This window comes from Bos indicus, chromosome X (assembly GCF_029378745.1).
Source record: "Bos indicus isolate NIAB-ARS_2022 breed Sahiwal x Tharparkar chromosome X, NIAB-ARS_B.indTharparkar_mat_pri_1.0, whole genome shotgun sequence".
Taxonomy (NCBI): domain Eukaryota; kingdom Metazoa; phylum Chordata; class Mammalia; order Artiodactyla; family Bovidae; genus Bos; species Bos indicus.
Window position 1 is genome coordinate 20,300,838 of NC_091789.1, and position 19,598 is coordinate 20,320,435.

The following is a 19,598-nucleotide window of genomic DNA, read 5'->3' on the forward strand; positions in this document are numbered from 1 at the left end:
ATGTAATTTTAGGAGAGAACACTAATAGTGTCTTGATTTGAATAAGGATTTGAGCTTACTTTACTAGTCTTAAGAGTGACTAGTTCCTGAACATCAACCCAAATAATTAAGACTGATAAAAGCTGTCATTTATGGTACTTAACCCTGTGCTAGGCCCCTGTATACATTGTATAGTCACTTCAGTTTTTAAATGAAGAACCATCCTCAGAGAGGTAATTTGCCCTTGGTCTCACAGCTGGTCACAGTTAAACAGAGACACCAAAATTAAGATTGTCTACTACTCCTCAGAAGTTCATGGTTTTGAGCACAACATCATACTGTCTCCCTTGTGGTGTGCTCCATTCAAAATCTTACTTAAAATCAAAATTACAATATGTCCTATATACCATTGAGTTTGCTGAAGAGTAATTAAAACTATGAATGTTAAATTTGATCATATGGAAGTCGGGGGAGAAAGAGAACTGACATTACTTGAAGGCCTACTATTAACTCTAGAAAATATGTGAGGGACTTCCTTGGTGGTCCAGCAGTTGAGAATCTGCCTTGTGGTGCAGGGGATGCAGGTTCAATCCCTGGTTGGGGAGCTAAGATCCCATATGCCGCGAGGCAATAAGCCCTCATGCCACAATGAATATCCCGTGTGATCCAACTAAGACCTGAGGTGGCCAAATAATTTAATTTTTTAAAAAAGAAAATAGGAATAGAATTTATACCCATTATGTAATTTGATCCTGACAGCAACTGTGCAAAGTGGTTATGATGCACGGATGAAGTTGGTTAAGTACCTTGTCTAAGATTACACAACTAATAAGCGGCAGTTGGGATTTGAACTTCAGTCCTATGAGTAAGCCATTGTCCCTTGCTGCGTTCTCTGAAGCTTGGGTTGCTGAAGGGGGTGAGGCAAGGAGCCTACTGCAGAGAGGTGAGTGAGTAGTCCTAGGTAAAAAGTCTTTTCAGAGGTAATGTGTTGTAGAAATGGATTACAGCCAGGTGGAGAATGGAGAGGTGAGCCACTATACCTTCCTCAGTTGAGGAGAATGCAGGTCAATATGAAGTTTGTTCTAGAGTTCTACCCAAACTGAAACTGCAGTTGTCATTTTGGAGAACTTTGTAGTCTGTCTACCGTGAAAGTTTTAAACACTGTTTTTATAATGGTGAAACTAAAAGTTACCTAATTGCATGTATATCCTTGCCACAGCTTACCTTCTGCCTTTTTCGAACTGTTGTATAGAGCTTAACAATGACAGCATTTAGTTTTGTAGTCTTTGTACACAATTTAAACATTTGTTTTTGCTGTGGACATTGTTTTTACAATAAACGTCATCAAATTCATGCTTGTGTTTTCCATATGGGGGTGTGTGTTTTGTTTTGACAGCTAAATATTTATTTTAACTTTAAATGTGTTGTGTTTTAGAGCATAAAAAGAGGAAAAATGAAAACCAGCCCAATAGCAACCGTATTTTGTCCGGCAAGCTTTTTGTGTGTGTGTGTGGGTAGAAGAAGTACCTCATGTTTCATTTCGTTCACTTTAAAGGAATTTTAACAGTGATCCTCAAAGGCCAGGATGCTGGAAAAAAAAGAGAGAAAGATTATCTAGATAAAATGTACATTTTGATTTCCACATAAAACTGTGAGCAATAGATTCTGATTATAATAATAATGTCCTGATTCTGACTATAGCAATCAGCCACTTGAGTAATCAACCACTGTATGTGGACATGTTTTGTGATACTGCCTGATTTTGTTACCCCTTCCCCCAGGATTTTAGAGTGGACTTGAGAAATCTGGTAAAACTTGCAAGAACACATTCATCATTTTGAAAATCTATTTTTAAAATAAGAACGGCACTTTTTCATTGTGGGGAAATTCAGAAAATACAGACAAGCCTAAAGAAAATAAAAATCAGTTATAATCCACCACCCCCAAATTAGTGATAGTGTTTTGAATTTCTTTTTTAAATGCAGTGATTTTTTTTTTTTTTAACGGTGGACCCAAGTCCATTGCAGAATCTCCAGTTTATAAGTGTAGTCTTAGGTTTTTAAAAAAATTTACCAAAAAGTCTGAATTACTGTTGCATCTCTAGATAGAAGTCGTGGTCATGAAGAGTGAAATGAGAATGCCATCCAAGAGTTAGAGAAAGATCATGTGGCCTCCTCCTGTAAGCTTCTGAAAATACCTCCTCCTCCAACTTGAGTAGGAGAATTTCAGCTAAAGGGCTGTTAGAATCCACCTCCCTTTGTTTTACAGGTGAGAAAACTGAGGCTCAAAGAGGCCAAGCGCATGATCCAAGGTTGTATGATGTGTTAATGTTAGAGTTCCAATTTGAAGTTTTAGGTTCTCCATGTGTAGGTAAGCTTTAATTTCCTAATTAATAACTCTTCAAAGCCAGAACCTTCTGTTGGCCTGTCTCTCAAGAGAACAAGTTATTATGGTGAAAGTATGTTAACTATATAGTAAAGGATACCAAAAAGGCCATGATTTTCTTAATTTCAGAAAATGATCAGAACAGTTGTTTGCAGGAGTTTATCATGTTATTTGCTTTATTGAAATTGAACATTAGTGGTGGGAAACCTCTTTTGAGCAGCTAGCCTTTAATTTCTTTTGGCCTGGGAGGTAAGGACAAGTACCAAAGCCTATGGAATATGCCTAGAATCACAGAAATGCAGCAGCAACTTTATGAGTCTTTACACATACTAGCCTGGAAGGCCCCAATTGGAGCCACCGCTGCATGAAAGTTTCCTTTGCCTTTATAAAATGAGATGTCTTAAAATTGTGGGAAAGTTAAAATTGTGGAAAAGAAATTTTAAAGATGTATTTGCTTCCAAACTTGGTAAGTTCAGTTGCAGCAAACACACATGCGCGTGCGCCCACATGTGCGGACGTTGTTTTAAATCTAGCACGGTGAAAAAAAATCAATTCTTCGACTTTCCTCCCTTTCTTTCTTGGCCGTCTTTGTTCTTTCTGTGGCTGCGTGGGTCACTCTCTTCATATCTCCTTTGCCTGAATGTCTATTTTACTCTCAGGGTGACTTTCCTTCTTCTTTTTTTTGGGGGGGGGGTCCAATGGACTCTGCCCACTTGCCTTTTTTCCAGGCTCCCGGAGCCCTCATCAAGTTCCTCTGCCGCCGTGTCTTCCCCTTCCCTCGTTTGCCAGGATTACAGTTAGCCCACCCTGGACCAGGTCTGTTTTTCAGCCTAGGATAGGCAGGGAAGCTGCTCTCTAGAGCAAGTGTGTGGTGAGATCCAGTGTTGCTTGATACAGAAATGTCACTGCTAGAACAGAATTCAACAGAGTACATCCGGTGATTACATAGGCTGCATACACATGTAAACCTTTAACACAAAATCATCCCTTCTCTGTGGCCAGGGGCCCAGCCAATGCTAAAGCTACATGGAATAATGATTATGGATACTCCCTGCCAAGGGCTTACTATTTGAACAAATGAGAAAATTGTACCCTTGCCTAGGGGTGTGTTCTGAAGTAGTTTTTGCTCCTGTTCCTCATTATTGCCTGCTAATGAGTATGTATATTGTCAGTGAGCTGCCAGCTCTTCCCAGCTTCCTGCAGTATGCTGTATTTCTCTTCTGACAATGGGTTTTCCTCTGTATTTAAACCAATGAGATTTGCTTGCACTTTATTTTGGGAGTACTCTAGGTGTAAAATACACAGATAAAAGATACATGTGTACTGGCTTTGTAAGTGCAATGAAACCTAGAAAAAGAAAAGAGCTATCAAAATAAGTCATGGTTGCCAGCATTCTACTTTCTGTAGGTTTTATTTACCCACCTAAAAACTCTGGTTCTTACATATGTTCAGGACATAGTCCATAGTAGACGTTCTAATCACAAGAATTTGCAAAATCCACAAAATTCTAAATATGCTTTTCAGTACTAAAGACATGATAGCTGGCAATGTAGAGATTTTATTGTCAAGGTTGTTTTGATAAGGATGGTACAAAAGTTAATTTCTGTACTCAACAAGTTTTGTTATTCACTTTCAGTTTTAGAGTGCGGATAAGGCTGTTTGGCATCTGTCAGATTAAAAATGTGTGATTTATTGGGAAGACATTAAGGATTGGTTTTTCAGTGGATCTCTGTCAGGTCTACTATAAGACTTTATTCTTGTTTGGGAAGCTGATTGTCAGCGTCTGTGTATAGACATAATTTATCGTCTACACTTCTGTGTGACTAGGTGACCTGAAGTAACAGGTGTCCCCCCAGGTTGCTTATAGACTAAAAAGTACATACAGGCGCACAGACACATCAATTCCAAACATTTTTATATCACTAAACCATAGTGGTGAATTTAGACATTTGAATTAACAAAATTTTCTTTTTCAAAAGTTTGTAAAAAGCACCCTGTAAATAATGATAGCTTCAAATACTTAAAATGTTAAAAAAATATATATCATCAGTCGGATGGTTTCTAGATGCTAAGGAGACACTTTGAGTTCCTTGTCAAAGATTCTACATCTCCAAATACCAGGGTCAGATCAGATTTTCAAATTCTGGACCCTTCCCTTCTGGGCCACAAGATGCAAAAATTTCCAGTGTAGTAAGCACATGTAACCACACTAAGGAAAAGAAATGAAGCAGCCAAGCTAATAGGAGGTAATAGGAGGTTTATACTTGCATCTACAGATAAAACAGTTGGCCTTTTTTGGAGCCACTTTCTAAATATCAACTTCCCCCAATTTATTAAAGAATAACATATATAATTATATATAAGTGTAGTGTGGTACAATAAATTAAGTACAATAAATAAATCTGTCATAAGTAAATTATAATGGATAAATTAGGAGTTCAGGATGAACATGTACACACTACTATATACAAAATAGACAAGGGCCTACTGTATAACAGGGAACTATATTCCATATCTTGTAATAACCTCTAATGGAAGAGAATCTGAAAAAGAATAGATATATGTATATAACAATAACTTTTCTGTACACCTGAAAACATTGTAAATTTGAAAACATTGTAAATTAACTACACTTCAATTGAAAAATGGTTAAAAATAATATGAAAAAAGGAAGTGTACAATGTGATGGTTTGATATACATATGCATTGTGGAATAGTTATTAAGATAATCTGATAGCCACTCTATCGAGTATAATTTATGTACAGTAAACTACATCCAGTTAAGGCATCTGGGTTGCAGCAGGGGTATACACCCATGAGGCCACTGCCACTCTGGGATGTGGAATATTTGGGGCACTCACTCCCCCTACATGCTTCCTTTCGCTTCTTTTTTTGCAGCACATTCTTCCCTTGCCCCAGTCCCCAGGCCACTGCTGATCTGCTTTTGTGTAAAAGCTGCTTTCTAACTTAGATTTGAAAAGTTTGTGGATCTTCCTTGATCCAAAGACCAGATATAAATCCAAAACACCCTTTTCTTCTCTGTATTTGAGATAAAATAATATTACAGGCAGATTCCAGGTTTGACTTTCTAGAATCTTTTCCTGATTGCTTAAAGATGTGTACTTAAGAATTTTGTCTGCGAGTAAACTATAGCCTCTATTAAATAGTCTCAGTACATACTTGGATTGAAGGGAGATAGAAACCAAGAGAGAAACAATTCTAATAAAATGGAAAAGTGGTATATGTTCTTCTGAAATAGGTAGTGACGTGTCAAATCCCTCAAGGATAGGACACATAATGTAATTTGAATCTTGCTTCATACTTATTCATAGATTAAGACTGCAAGCAATGAGAACAAATGTTTTACACCTGTAGATCTATACCTTCAGCTAGTGTGTGTATCAATATATAATTATTCAGGAATAACCCTATCCCCTGAGCCTTCCGAAAGATTTGAAATGGTTTCAGGGGGAATTTAAAGTGGATGGAAGGTATACCATCTTTACACACTAGTACAAAGCCAGCTTTTCACATGCTGACTGTTGCTTTCCCGTTGATATATTCAGTTGAACGAATGATTAGGCAACTGAAGGGCTATAGTAGAGATAGGGGCTTCCCAGGTGGCGCTAGTGGTAAAGAAACTGCCTGCCAGTGCTGGAGACATAAGAGACGCTGGTTCAGTCCCTGGGTCAGAAAGATCTGGAGGAAGAAATGACAACCCATTCCAGTATTCTTGCCTGGAGAAGCCGCATGTACAGAGGAACTTGGTGGGCTACAGTCCATTGGGTGCAAAGAGTCAGACACGACTGAAGCAGCTGAGCGCACACACACACACACACACACACACACACACAGTATTGAGATGCAGTTTTTCCCTTCCTAACTCACTCCCTCAAAATAATCCATGTCACCATAATTTGTGTCTAACAAGCTTTCCTTTCCATTGCTGTCGCTCTGTCCTGCATCTAGTCTCCATCTGACGCTCCTGATTTCGACTGTTTCTGCCCTTCTTTGCTTTTCTTTCCCAGGTTTCTTCTTCCTCCTCTTTTTTGTCTCCTGATACTACTACTTCTCTTACGCTGCTCTGCTTTCTCATGACAAAGCTGTTTTTATAAACATCTCCAGACCAAGTCATCAGCAGACTAATTCCAACATGTCAAATGTCATCTTGGAGATTATTTTTCTGTTTCGTGGTCAGATGTCATCTTGGAGATTATTTTTCTGTTTCGTGGTCAGATGTCATCTTGGAGATTATTTTTCTTTTTGTTTCGTGGTCCAATAATTCAGACTCCTATTAAGTTTGGGGCCATGCTGGTGGTTTGAGAGTTGTGAAGGGTTGGTTTTCAGATAAAGTTGAGTATGTGGGTCTGTTATAGACAGTTGTTGAAACCATGATTCACTGAAAAGGAATGAGTGATGTACATTACAATGTTCCTACAAAACTTACTTTTACAAAGCTAAAGCAATTAAAATGCTCTTGCGGTAAGGAGATTTATTGTTCCTCAAAAAGTACTGGAAAGATTTTGTTTTGTTTTTATTGGGCATAACTTGCAGCTTGTCAGATCTTAGTTCCCTGTTCTGGGATCAAACCTGGGCCCTCGGCAGTTAAAGTGTGGGAGTCTTAACCACTGGACTGCCAGGGCATTCCTGGAAAGGGTTTTTTTTTTTTTTTTTAATCCTTCAACATTAGTCAAAATCTATAGAATGCACAACATACACCGAGTGAACCCTAATGTATACTATTAAGATTAGTTAATAGTTATCAATGAGGGTTCAACAACTATACAAAATATAATAATGCAGGGTATCAAAAATGGAGGAAAGTGGAAAGGGGTCTTATTAAGGTATGTGGGAACCACTTTCTGTTCAATTCTGTAACTCTAAAACTGCTTTTTAAAATGTATATAGGTGTATAACACTGTCACTTTGCTGTATAGCAGAGATTGGCACAACATTGTAAATCAACTATAGTACAATTTTAAAATTATTGCCAAAAAATAAAGCTGCTTTAATAAATCTATTATTTTCACTTGAGATTCAGAAATATAATGAATATATCAGGCACGTTTTATTATTAACTTGTAGATAAATCACAGTGTTTGTTTTTAAGTATAGTAATGTAAAAGTTGGACATGACTGAATCTGAGCATAGCATAACGTAAGAGAAGTGCTTCTCACGAGTGCTGTGAGTTGAGTCACGCTGTGCTGTGCTCAGTCACTCAGTCGTGTCCGAGTCTTTATGACCCCCAGCAGGCTCCTCTGTCCAGGGATTTCCCAGGCAAGTATACTGGAGTGGGTTGCCATTTCCTACTTCAGGGGATTTTCCTGACCCAGGGATCGAACCCAGGCCTCCTGCAGGTGGATTCTTTCCCACAGAGCCGTGTGGAAAGCCCTTAACTTAGCCCACAGGCTCCCTGAATAGTGACAGTGTGAGCTCCTGGGAGAGCTGCCCAGCTGCTCACCACTCTCAGGTTGTACAAGAGTTACTGGGCAGCTCAGTGTGAGCACTGGGAACTGTCTCTGTCTGTGGTCACTGAGGCATCGTGCCATCTTTGTGGTGGAGTGGAGCCCCAGGCTTGACAAATTGCCTGCCTTACAACTCAAAGAGCCCCTTTTTGACCCTTGCATTTGTGGTGTCACCAGCAACAGTGACAATCGGTGAGCTCATGCCAACTCTTGGAGCCAGTATCCAGGGCAGAGTTTGATTGCTTTGGACCAAAGGTTATTTCTTGGCTTGTAGTAGCATAAATCTGACACCAGAACCTCCAGGCAATTACCCAGCTTGGCCAATGCGACAGTAAACCTATGTGAAAAGATGAGGTCTTTTAAGGTCTTACTATAAATGATTTCTATATTCCTGGAACTGAGTGAATATTATGAGCATCTTCAAGTACGTGTCGCTTTCTTGAGTTGGCTGTGTGAACAGACCATTCTATGTAGGCGTGGGTGGGTGGGGATCAGGCCTGAGAGGGACTTTGAGGCTGAGGGAGATAAGGAAACATTGGGATGGTGTTAAAGTCATTGGAAGAGAAAAAATGACAAAGCATTAGGAATTAGAACATAAATGAGGGCAGTCACTCAAGGAATGGCTGTCTTGGGGATGTGACTGTTCATGGAATGTGTCCATCAGCTCTGTGATTAGACCCAGGGTCAAAAACTTCATACAGTTAGCTGCAAAATTACTCATGAAGGGGGAGTTGGTTATCAAGTTCACCTGTTTAATGTATTAAATTTCATTGTATATTGGAAGAATTTTTTAATGTATGGATCTGGTATATATACTTATTGTTATGCCTGTTATTAGGAAAGCTTTCACATATTTTTTCTTGATTTCAGTGCTTGACTGGTTGACTGTACATGTGGTCCTACCTCTATTGGAAGCACCAGATTTTAATGGGAAGGGGAAAGAAGGGACAGAGAGAATCTCTCCATTGAGTCACAATCCTTGATGGAGGCTCGGGATTCCAGTTTGGCTGCCAACGTCATGGGTTACTGTGGGCCAGTGGTGACCCGAATGGTGGCACAAGCACTACATTCCTTGTGGTCACCCTCACGATTGACACCAAGTTCTGCAAGCTGACTGGATTGTACGTGCAGTTCCTGTCCATTGTAGAGGCAGCAGAAGTAACGGTCTGACCAGTGCATCCTGTGTTCATCCCACAGGTGTACACAGGCTCACTCAGTCAGTCAAGAGGCCTGGCACAGTCTTGCTCCTCCCAGCCAGGCTGCTGGAAATAGCTGGAAAGCCTGTGGAGATGCTGTGATGATGGCAGGCAGGGCGGGTATGTGACAGGGTCTGCCCTGCTTACCCTTCTGCTGCTGCTGCCCTTTGTCTCCTCTTGGTCTCCCTTCCCCTCTGTCTCCTGCTTACCCTGGATTTTTCTGTTAAGGTGCAAGGAAAGTTCAAAAAAAGTTGGGGCCCCTTGGCAGAGGGCATCGAGTCCCCAGAGTAGTGTACTTTAGACTTCCCCCACTGCTGGGCTGTTACAGCTGCATGGGCCTGGTATGTATCAGATGGAACCTGGGGTACTTGTGAAAGTTTCTGATGTACAACTTGAAAGTTGATTTGTGTCACCTCATAAGCTTATTGTTCCTTCCTCTTTTAAAACCCCTCCTATTTTCCTTTTGTTGCTGTTGTTGTTTAGTCATGTCTGACTCTTTACTATCCCATGGACTGTAGCCTGCCAGGCTTCTCTGTTCATAGGGTTTTCCAGGCAAGAATACTGGAGTGGGTTGCCATTTCCTTCTGCAGGGGATCTTCCCAACCAGGGATCAAACCTGCTTTGCCTGTGTCTCCTGCATGGGCAGGCAGATTCTTTACTGCTGAACCACCTGGGAAGCTGAAATTTTCCTTTCTGTGTGTTATCATCCCTATAGCACACTCTGGCTGTGTGTATGCCAATGAGAAGGACTTACTGTGCAGCTAAATTGATTGGAGCAAGGCTGCCCAGTTGTCAGCACTTCGGGAAACGGTTCATAGGATACAAAAGCCAGCTTCTAGAGTAAGAGTCTGAACACTTCCTCAAATGAAATCATCAGATGTTTTCAGTTCAGTTCAGTTCAGTCGCTCAGTCATGTCCTACTCGTTGCGACCCCATGAATTGCAGCACGCCAGGCCTCCCTGTCCATCACCAATTCCCAGAGCTCACTCAAACTCACGTCCATCGAGTCGGTGATGCCCTCCAGCCATCTCATCCTCTGTCGTCCCCTTTTCCTCCTGCCCCCAATCCCTCCCAGCATCAGTCTTTTCCAATGAGTCAACTCTTCGCATGTGGTGGCCAAAGTACTGGAGTTTCAGCTTTAGCATCAGTCCTTCCAATGAATACCCAGGACTGATCTCCTTTAGGATGGACTGGTTGGACCTCCCTGCCATCCAAGGGACTCTCAAGAGTCTTCTTCAACACCACAGTTCAAAAGCATCAATTCTTCGGCACTCAGCTTTCTTCACAGTCCAACTCTCGCATCCATACATGACCACTAGAAAAATCATAGCCTGGACTAGACAGACCTTTGTTGGCCAAGTAATGTCTCTGCTTTTGAATATGCCATCTAGGTTGGTCATAACTTTCCTTCCAAGGAGTAAGCGTCTTTTAATTTCATGGCTGCAGTCACCATCTGCAGTGATTTTGGAGCCCCCAAAAATAAAGTCTGCCACTGTTTCCACTGTTTCCCCATCTATTTGCCATGAAGTGATGGGACCAGATGCCATGATCTTCGCTTTTGGAATGTTAGGTTTTAAGCCAACTTTTTCACTCTCCTCTTTCACCTTCATCAAGAGGCTTTTTAGTTCCTCTTCACTTTCTGCCATAAGGGTGGTGTCATCTGCATATCTGAGGTTATTGATATTTCTCCTGGCAATCTTGATTCCAGCTTGTGCTTCTTCCAGCCCAGTGTTTCTCATGATGTACTCTGCATAGAAGTTAAATAAGCAGGGTGACAGATGTTTATTGACCGTTTATTCTATGGGCAGGGCACTTTGCTAGATGCAGTGGAGAATATTAAAAACAAAAGGGATCTCTTCAAGCAAGGAATATCCATCCTAACTGGAGAAGCTGTTAGAGACACATTAAGGATGTGGTGGAAAGACCACTGAACTGAGGGGGAAGAGGAAGGAGTCGGGAGTGTTGAGTGCTAGCCCAAGTTCTACCAATAACCATCTGATGATCCCTTGGGCAAAGTACTTCCCCTCTCGGGGTCTCAGTTTGGAAAAGGAATTGGACTGGATAATCTCTAAGACTTTCTATATAGATTGGTTCAAAAGCAAATGGGTTAAAAAGTTAAACAACAGTACAGGGTGATAATAGAAGGATTCCAGGAGATAGTACCTTCTCTGTTGCCAAATGAAATATGCATATGATAGTTACTATTATGTGTATATGGTACACATATTTATACTATATAATTGTACTGATTACACAACTATCTTCCCTGGTGGCTCAGATGGTCAAGCATCTGCCTACAGTGCGGGAGACCCAGGTTCAATCCCTGGGTTGGGAAGATCTCCTGGAGAAGGAAATGGCAACCCACTCCAGTATTCTTGCCTGGAAAATCCCATGGATGGAGGAGCCTGGTAGGCTCCAGTCCATGGGATTGCAAAGAGTCGGACACGACTGAGCAACTTCACTTTCAGTTTCACACAACTATAGACTAGCATTTATCAAAGTGGTGTCCTTGGACCAGCAGCATCAGCATTACCTGGGAGCTTGTTGAAAATGCAGATTCATGGGCCCCATTTCAGACCCACTGAATCAGAAGCACTGGGGATGCAGCTCAACACTTTGTGTTTCAGTAACCCTCTCCCCTGGAGAAGGTAATAGCACCCCACTCCAGTACTTTCCCCTAGAAAATCCTATGGACAGAGGAGCCTGGTAGGCTGCAGTCCATGGGGTCGCTAGAGTCAGACACGACTGAGCGACTTCCCTTTCACTTTTCACTTCCATGCATTGGAGAAGGAAATGGCAACCCACTCCAGTGTTCTTGCCTGGAGAATCCCAGGGACAGGGCAGCCTGGTGGGCTGCCGTCTCTGGGGTCACACAGAGTCAGACATGACTGAAGCGACTTAGCAGTAGCAGCAGCAACAGTAGTAACCCTCTCCCCCAGGAGACTGGGACGATTGTTCTTAAACTTGGCTCCATATTCATTCATCTGGGGGACCATGAGGGCCACTCAGACGTTACTAGTTGCTTTGGCTTCCTAGGTGCAGCCAATTTGAGAATCTCACTGATTTAGGGAAGGTGACATGCATCAAAGCACCTTTTACTCTGCAGTGGTAACAAAGCTCAGAGGCATGGAGTCAGCCAAAGCTGAAGTTGAGTGTGGGGGGATGGAGAAAAGTAGATTTGAATATGACTGGGAGGCCTTGAGTTTCATGCTAGAAATTTGGCGTTTAGATTGAAGGAGAAGAAAGTTTGGAGGATTGGGAGTGATCCATTCAAGGTGGTACATTTGAACAGTTCTTCTAGCAGCTCTATGAAGACAGGAAGTGAAGTGAAGTGAAGTGAAGTCGCTCAGTTGTGTCTGACTCTTTTGAGAGCCCATGAACTGTAGCCTACCAGGCTCCTCTGTCCATGGGATTTTCCAGGCAAGAGTACTGGAGTGGGTTGCCATTTCCTTCTCCAGGAGATCTTTCCGACCCAGGGATCGAACCGAGGTCTCCCGCATTGTAGGCAGATGCTTTACCATCTGAGCCATAGGAAGCCTGGTGAAGTAAGTAGTCTAGGTCTGAAGTAATCATGAACCAAATTAGGATTGTAGAAATGTGATTATAAGGAAGAAAAGGTATGAAAGCTCTTTGTAGGACAAATGGCTAGGATTCAGTGATAGCTCTGTGGGGAGAAGGTAGGGTTAGAACTAAGCCTTTGGCTCAGGAATTTCTCTTGTTCTGGGATAACCTGGGCCCTGCAGAGGCAGCTATCAGAATTGTCAGATTTTATGCATCTGTACTCATCCTTTGTCCATCGTTGCTTTGATTGTGGAGTTCTAATTGGGTAGGTATTCCCCAATGAGTTATAAAAAAACACAAATTATAGTCACCCAGAAAGCCACCCGTGGTCATCATGGCGGGGTGGGAGCAGGGAATCCTGTTTCTCTTGACAAAAGAATGCTTGGAGTTGTGGGAAAGTCGTAAACTTGGCAGTGACTAATTCAAGCCTATCAGTCAATTCAGTGAATTTTTATTCTATTGTTTGTTTTATTTGGGAACTGTTGTAATAGTCATTGAAAGGACATCAGTCTTCATATTTTTAAAACAAAAATACCATTGAACATTAGGGCAAAGGACAGGATCTCAAGGTTTTACCTTTTAACTTTAGCAAATATTTGCTGCTCCATTTTTCTTGCTGGATTTCGCCATTTGTTGTTGTTCTTTTTTGGTGGTGGTGGTTGTGGTGATGGGTTTTTTTGCGTTGTTCCTACTTGTTCCTCATGCCTCATAATTTTAGTTTATTCTGTTATCGATGACTTTTGTATTCCTAAGTATTCTTAATGTTTTATTTGTTTTTCTACGTTTCTTTAGTCTTTTAAAGCTCATTAGCCAGCAGTTATGTAAAAGCATATGAGGAAAATACCTATAGTGTGTTTTTGTAACCTTAGACCCCCCCCTTCACCCATTTCCCCAACCCCTGTTCTTTGTATATATGAGCTTTTTAAAATAAAAATTTTAGATTGTATATATGAGAAATCATACAGTATTTGTCTTTCTCTGTCTAATTTCACTTACATAATGCCCCAGAGGTCCATCCATGTTGTTGCAAGTGGCAAGATTTCCTTCTTTTTATGTCTAAGTAGCATTCCATTGTATATACATGTTCTACATCTTCTTTATCCATTAATCTATTGATGGGTAAGAGGGTTGTTTCCATATCTTGGCTATTGTAAGTAGTGCTGCGATGAATGGGGGTGCAGATTATCTTTGGGCTTTTCTTTGGATAAATACCAAGAAATATAATTGCTAGATTATAGCATAGTTCTATTTTTAATTTTTAGAGGACTCTCCATACTGTTTTCTGTAGTGGCTGCACCAATTTACATTCCCACCAACAGTGTAAGAATGTTCCTTTTGTTCTACATCCTTGCCAACACTTGTTACTTGTAGTGTTTAGATAATAGCCATTCTGTGGGTGTGAGGTGATTTTGTGGTTTGGGTTCACATTTCCCTGATATTGAACCAGGGAAATTAGTGATGTTGAAGCGTCGTTTCATGTACCTGTTGGCCATGTGTTTGTGTTCTTTGGGAAAATGTCTATTCACTTCCACTGCCCATTTGTTAATTGGATTATTTATTTTGCCATTGAGTTGTATGAGTTCTTTGTATATTTTGGATACTAGTTCCTTATCAGATATATGATTTGCAAATATTTTTCTCTCATTCCATAGGTTGCCTTTTCACTTTGTTGATCATTTTCTTTGCTGCACAGATGCTTTTTTATTTTATATAGTCCCACTTGATTATTTTTGCTTTTGTTGCAAATTTTAGTATGCCAATTAAAAAGGAATGAATATATTTTTATTTTTCATCCACCCTTTGTGACCAAAAATTCTGTAAATTTGCATCCAGAAATGGCCTGTCGAAAGAGCTCCTTAGTGCTTATTTGGGGCCTGGTGGACACACTGCTTACCTTTCCTCTTTTATTAGTATACAGGTTGTGCATTTCTGGAAGGAAAGACCTTTTATTACTAGTTGGAAACCAGTACAAGCAAATTCTATATTTAAAAAGGTTCCATATATTCCAATGCAATATTTTTAAATGGCTTACTACTCTAACTTTGGAAAAGTTGTGCATAAAAGTCTAAGGATGAATCTAGAAGGATCACAACTTAAAATGTATAATATATCTAATAGATATCTTTTAAAAATATAACCTCTCTTTTGCCAGGTTGAATAAACATAAAACATTTCTCTTTCCAATTTCTGAAGAATATTATATCATATAAAGTAAATGTAGAAACTTGTGTGGAATAGATAATCTTCCAGACATAGAGTGTATTATATTCAATCTAAGGACACAAAATTGGATTTTATTTTATTTCTATAACATAATATCCTTTTGGTTTTTGTTTATGTATTAAGTTAATGTGTTGGTAAAGATTTGATTATGATGTTATAGATCTTGATTATGTTGAAATTATTAAAATGAGGCATCTTTTGTCTTAACTGTTTGTTTATAGCAACACATAATTTTACTGGGTAAGAGCCGCTTTATCAGTTCTTCTGCTGAAGGAAAGAAGCCAGTGGCCATCTCATTTGTATTTCTTATTGCATATAATGGTAACATTTCAAATGTGTTTTAGACGTGCATATGCTGATGTCTTGACAACCATAGCAGTGTAAGCATTTGAATCAAAGCAGGATAAATAAGTCTAAGCTGCTGCCTGGTACCATCACAAGCATACCTAATTAAGAAGGTATTTGGGGTTCACTGCTCTTTGGTTTCTAAGGTAGGAGAGAATATTTGGAAGGATATGATTAAGGAATGGTTACCATGACAATTGAGGAGACAATGATTCTATGGAGCTCATCCATTTTGACTGATTCAACTGGTCTTTAGGTTCATTCAGACAGCTGCTGTTTCTGGATGTTATGTTTCCATATAATTCACTGAGTTGATTGGTGATTTGGGGATCATTTAGGCTTGGCTGTCCATAGTGATAGGATCATCAGTATCTGTGACCAAAATACCCTTGTTAAACCTGAAGGAGAATGATTGTGTATGTTGAATGTCACTATAATGTAGCTTCTGGCTTCTGGAATAACATAAATAGTTTGTCTAACTTCACTTATTAATTCTGTCAGGGTGGGATAAGATTAACGTGATTTATTTGAAAGCATGACTGACCCTAAAGTGTTTGGGTTTTATTTTGGATTACTTTGCTGTCATCACATTTTACCCAGTATGTTTGGCTGCTGTCCTGTTTTTACTCTTTGGCTTGCGCAATATCATCAACACAATTTGTGTTATGTCTGGTCAGGGCCACAGTTGCACACTGCAGATTGAAAAGTGTACACAACACTATCGCCATGAGTGCCTTTATCCCCCCAACCCCAACTAAATGTTGAGGGCACTAGCCCTGACAATAAAGTGAAATGGAGATACAGATGCTGTTAAAATCTTGCTGTATGTTTTTGTCTTTCTTTGTGGGGCAGTTCTTGAAGGTGAAACCATGAACTCTGCAACCCAAGACTCCTCTGGCAGGGGACCAAGTTGGACCCCGGTGCAGAGAGTTCTGTGTGCTCAGCCTTTGGGCCTTTCTCTCTACTGCCCTCTGGAGGGTGTCAGGGAACATAACACTCAAGGACTCAAGAGAGCCGGTGACTTGGTGTGGTTACTGGAAAACAAGTTCTCTGGCCCCACAAGGCTCCTTAGAGCCTGAGCTTGTAGAGGTAGGGAGTAGACAGAGAGAAAGCAGGGAAGGTACTGGCAGTGTTGGGATCTTAGGGAGGAAGCTATTCTGGTTGTTTAGAGAATGGGATTCCTTCAAATAGAGCCCACTGCATATCGAATCTATCTCTAGGAAAAACTGGTTCCGACAAAGTGAGTAAAATGGACTAGTATCATAAGGCTAGACTGTGATGGATTCAGATTCAAAGTTTAGGTTGGGTTGGGTCTGTGTAGGGGTATGCTTGGGGCCAACTGTCTGTGGCAGAATATGAAATTATTATCCAAGTTTGATAACATTTCATTCTCTGCCTGCTGTAATCATCGTGATAAATATATATGTGATGTTCACTGAGTACCTTGTATGAGTGAGGCCCTGGTTAAGTGCTTTACATGCCCTGCCATCTTGCCAGCGTCCAGTCCCTCTGTGAGGTCACTTATCATGAGGCTAGACTGTGATGGATTCAGATTCAAAGTTTAGGTTGGGTTGGATCTACGTAGGGGTATGCTTGGGGCCAACTGTCTGTGGCAGAATATGAAATTATTATCCAAGTTTGATAACATTTCATTCTCTGCCTGCTGTAATCATCGTGATAAATATATATGTGATGTTCACTGAGTACCTTATATGAGTGAGGCCCTGGTTAGGGGCTTTACATGCCCTGCCATCTTGCCAGCGTCCAGTCCCTCTGTGATGTCACTTACCATTATGAGGTTCCCAGAGGTTGTACAGCTGATATAAGGCGGGGCCAGCACATGAACCCAGCCAGTCTGACTCCGGCGCCCTTGCTGTGAACAGCTGTGCCATGCTGCATTCTTCCCACAGCTGCATGAAAGGGTGTGGCACCTTTTAGAAACAGTGAGTTCCGTATGATTGGGGTGCGGGTGGTGGTAGATGAGGCTGAGCCAAGGCTTTTGTACATACATACCATGCTAAGTCCTGGGAGGTAGAAAAGAAATCAGGGATTCTTGTCCCTGTCCCCAAGAAATCGGGGCTTTCTGTCCCTGTCACCAAGAAACTTAAAGTCCTGTAAGACAAATGAGGTAGAACATGGAACCAATGAGACATTGTTCATATGATAGAACAAGAAAATATTGTCTCTCCTTAAGTGTAGGTGGGAAGGGGACTAGAAGGCATTTCTTTGGAGTCAGTCAATTTAAGCATTCACTTTTGAAAGTTAACAAATTTGTCTTTAGATCTGGGGCTTTAGATCTGGCAGACAAGACCCCTGTCCCTATCATCAGCAGACTTGTCCATACTGAATTTGAAGAGTTGTCTTCAACAGTTGTCATTAAGGTCTCTAAATTGATGAACCCATTAGCCTGTTGAACTAACTGGATTTATTTTCGCATTCATTAACATTAAAAAGAAAATCTCTAACCACTGCTTGTTTGATGATCGGCTTGAAACAAGTTGGTTGTGGAGCGTGGGGAGTTTTGAGCCTGGTTATAATCTTTGGTTTTTGTTTGCCTTATTTCATTCAATGGATGCTTCATGAGTGCCTCCTGTGTGCCAGGTACTGTTCTAGGTGTGGGAATGGAGGAGTGAACAGAACAGGTGGGCCTGGGTTGTGGGGGGAGGAGGGCCTTCTCTCAGGGAGCTGTCTTTTCCTTCAAATTCTTTCACTCATGTACATTTCACAGTTGATATAAAAGAGCCTTTGGTGTGGGTTTCAGGATTTCACATGTTGGGGAAGATACAGTGATCACACTTCCTTTCTCCTTAGCCCCAGCCAGTCCTTTCTGAATAATGGGGGGCGGGTAAGGTGGTGATGTCAGCGCTGCCTGTGGGGAGGCCTGGAGGGTGTGGAGAGGGCAGCGTGTCAGAGTGTACCATTTTGTGTGTCAGTGGGAAAAGCACAGGGCACACCTGTTTCCTAGTCAGGCAGAACCATCCATGCGGGGATGAGCCTGCCCACCAGCCTGCTGCCTAATCCTGTTGTTGATTGGAGATAACTTCAGCAGTCACTAAGCACCTCATCTCCATGGCAACACCTCTAAATATTCCTCTGGTGACTTGTGCTCTACATTCTGTCTGGCTCTGAGCTCTCCTGTGGCAAAATACACTAGAGATGTTAAAAGAGCGGGGGGAGACTCAACTAATAAATCTATTCTAAATGACTGAGTCATTTGTTTTGATTACCCGGGTGATTGCCAAATGTTAATTTAAAACTGAAATAGGCCATGAGCTCACTCTGCTAACAATGCTGAGTGTTTGAGCTAATACAGCTTGATAATGAGGGGGCCAGATCCATTGCCGGTGCAAATGTTATATGATAAACAGACATTTGGGGAAATATGCAGAACATCTTGGCAGTTTTCCTTAACTTCAAGAGTTGTAAATACAGAGAAGAAGGTGTTATCGTGAGCCATTTCAAAGGAAGTTGACTTTTGGATCGTGAGGGTTTTTTTTTTTTTTTTTTTAAGAAACTTCTAGCTTTTCTCCTGAAAAGGTAACTTGACCTCTTGCTTCTCATTTTTTCCTAACTTAGGCACATCAGAGGTGGTTGTTAGCGGTGTCCCGCCCTCACCGAATACATCCCGTTCTGCACATATCCACTGTGAGGTAAGTTTTCCCAATTGCCACACATTATTACACCAGTCTCCACCTTCTGGTGTGTGGCGTTCGCATCAACACTGTCCAGAAATCTTTATCTGTGTGGTAGATTTTAAGCGCGTTTGTTTTAATTGAGCTGACCAATGTCACTGCTTACCCTAGATACGAGGTCTCTGGGGATTGCCTTTTCAAGGGTGAAAACATCTCATTTGCTTTTAATTTGGGGGCATGAGAAGTGAATGTGCCAAGCACAGCAGAATAGTTAGAAGGTCGGCCTGAGGCTACAGATCTGCCTCTGGCACCCTGTGGATGGTAGGGAACAGGAAAGCTGCGTGGAGCAGCTCCTGGGCCGCCCAGTCAGCTGTCAGGACTCTTCAGGCCTGGGGTGAGCTGAGCCAAGGTGTGGGGCAGCCGCTCACAGTCTACCAATTTGGAGCATTTCCGTGGGGTCACCTTAATGTGGTTGGCAGATCATCTTCTGAGGAACTGAAGTTCTGAGCGCAGCCGCGTGGGTGTGAGCAGCCGGGCAAGGCCAGTCCTTCCATTTCACATACCCTGGAGAGGCATCCTCCATCCGCCTAGTCCTAGTAGCTTTGGCAGCTTCTGGAGACTCTGTGATGATGCCAGGTTACTCTTTTCTGTCTTTTTTGAGAGATAGGGGATGTTCACCTTTGCAAAAACTGGAACAAGGAACTCTGTAAGACAGTTCATCTAGGCACAGTGTACGGAGCCACAGTCTTGCTGCTCTTTGGACCCCAGTCTCCTTGTGTTTATAAGAGTGGTAGTAACATTTGCTGGCACC

General features: G+C 41.4%; 1 protein-coding gene across 1 annotated transcript in view; it reads left to right on the forward strand.

Annotated features, from left to right (window-relative positions):
- FHL1 (four and a half LIM domains 1) overlaps positions 1-19,598 on the forward strand; it is a 65,050-nt gene that overhangs the window by 4,465 nt on the left and 40,987 nt on the right. Inside the window, exon 2 of the mRNA XM_070783811.1 lies at positions 18,732-18,805. The gene's annotated coding sequence lies outside the window, so the exon portion shown is untranslated. The remainder of the gene's footprint in view (positions 1-18,731; positions 18,806-19,598) is intronic.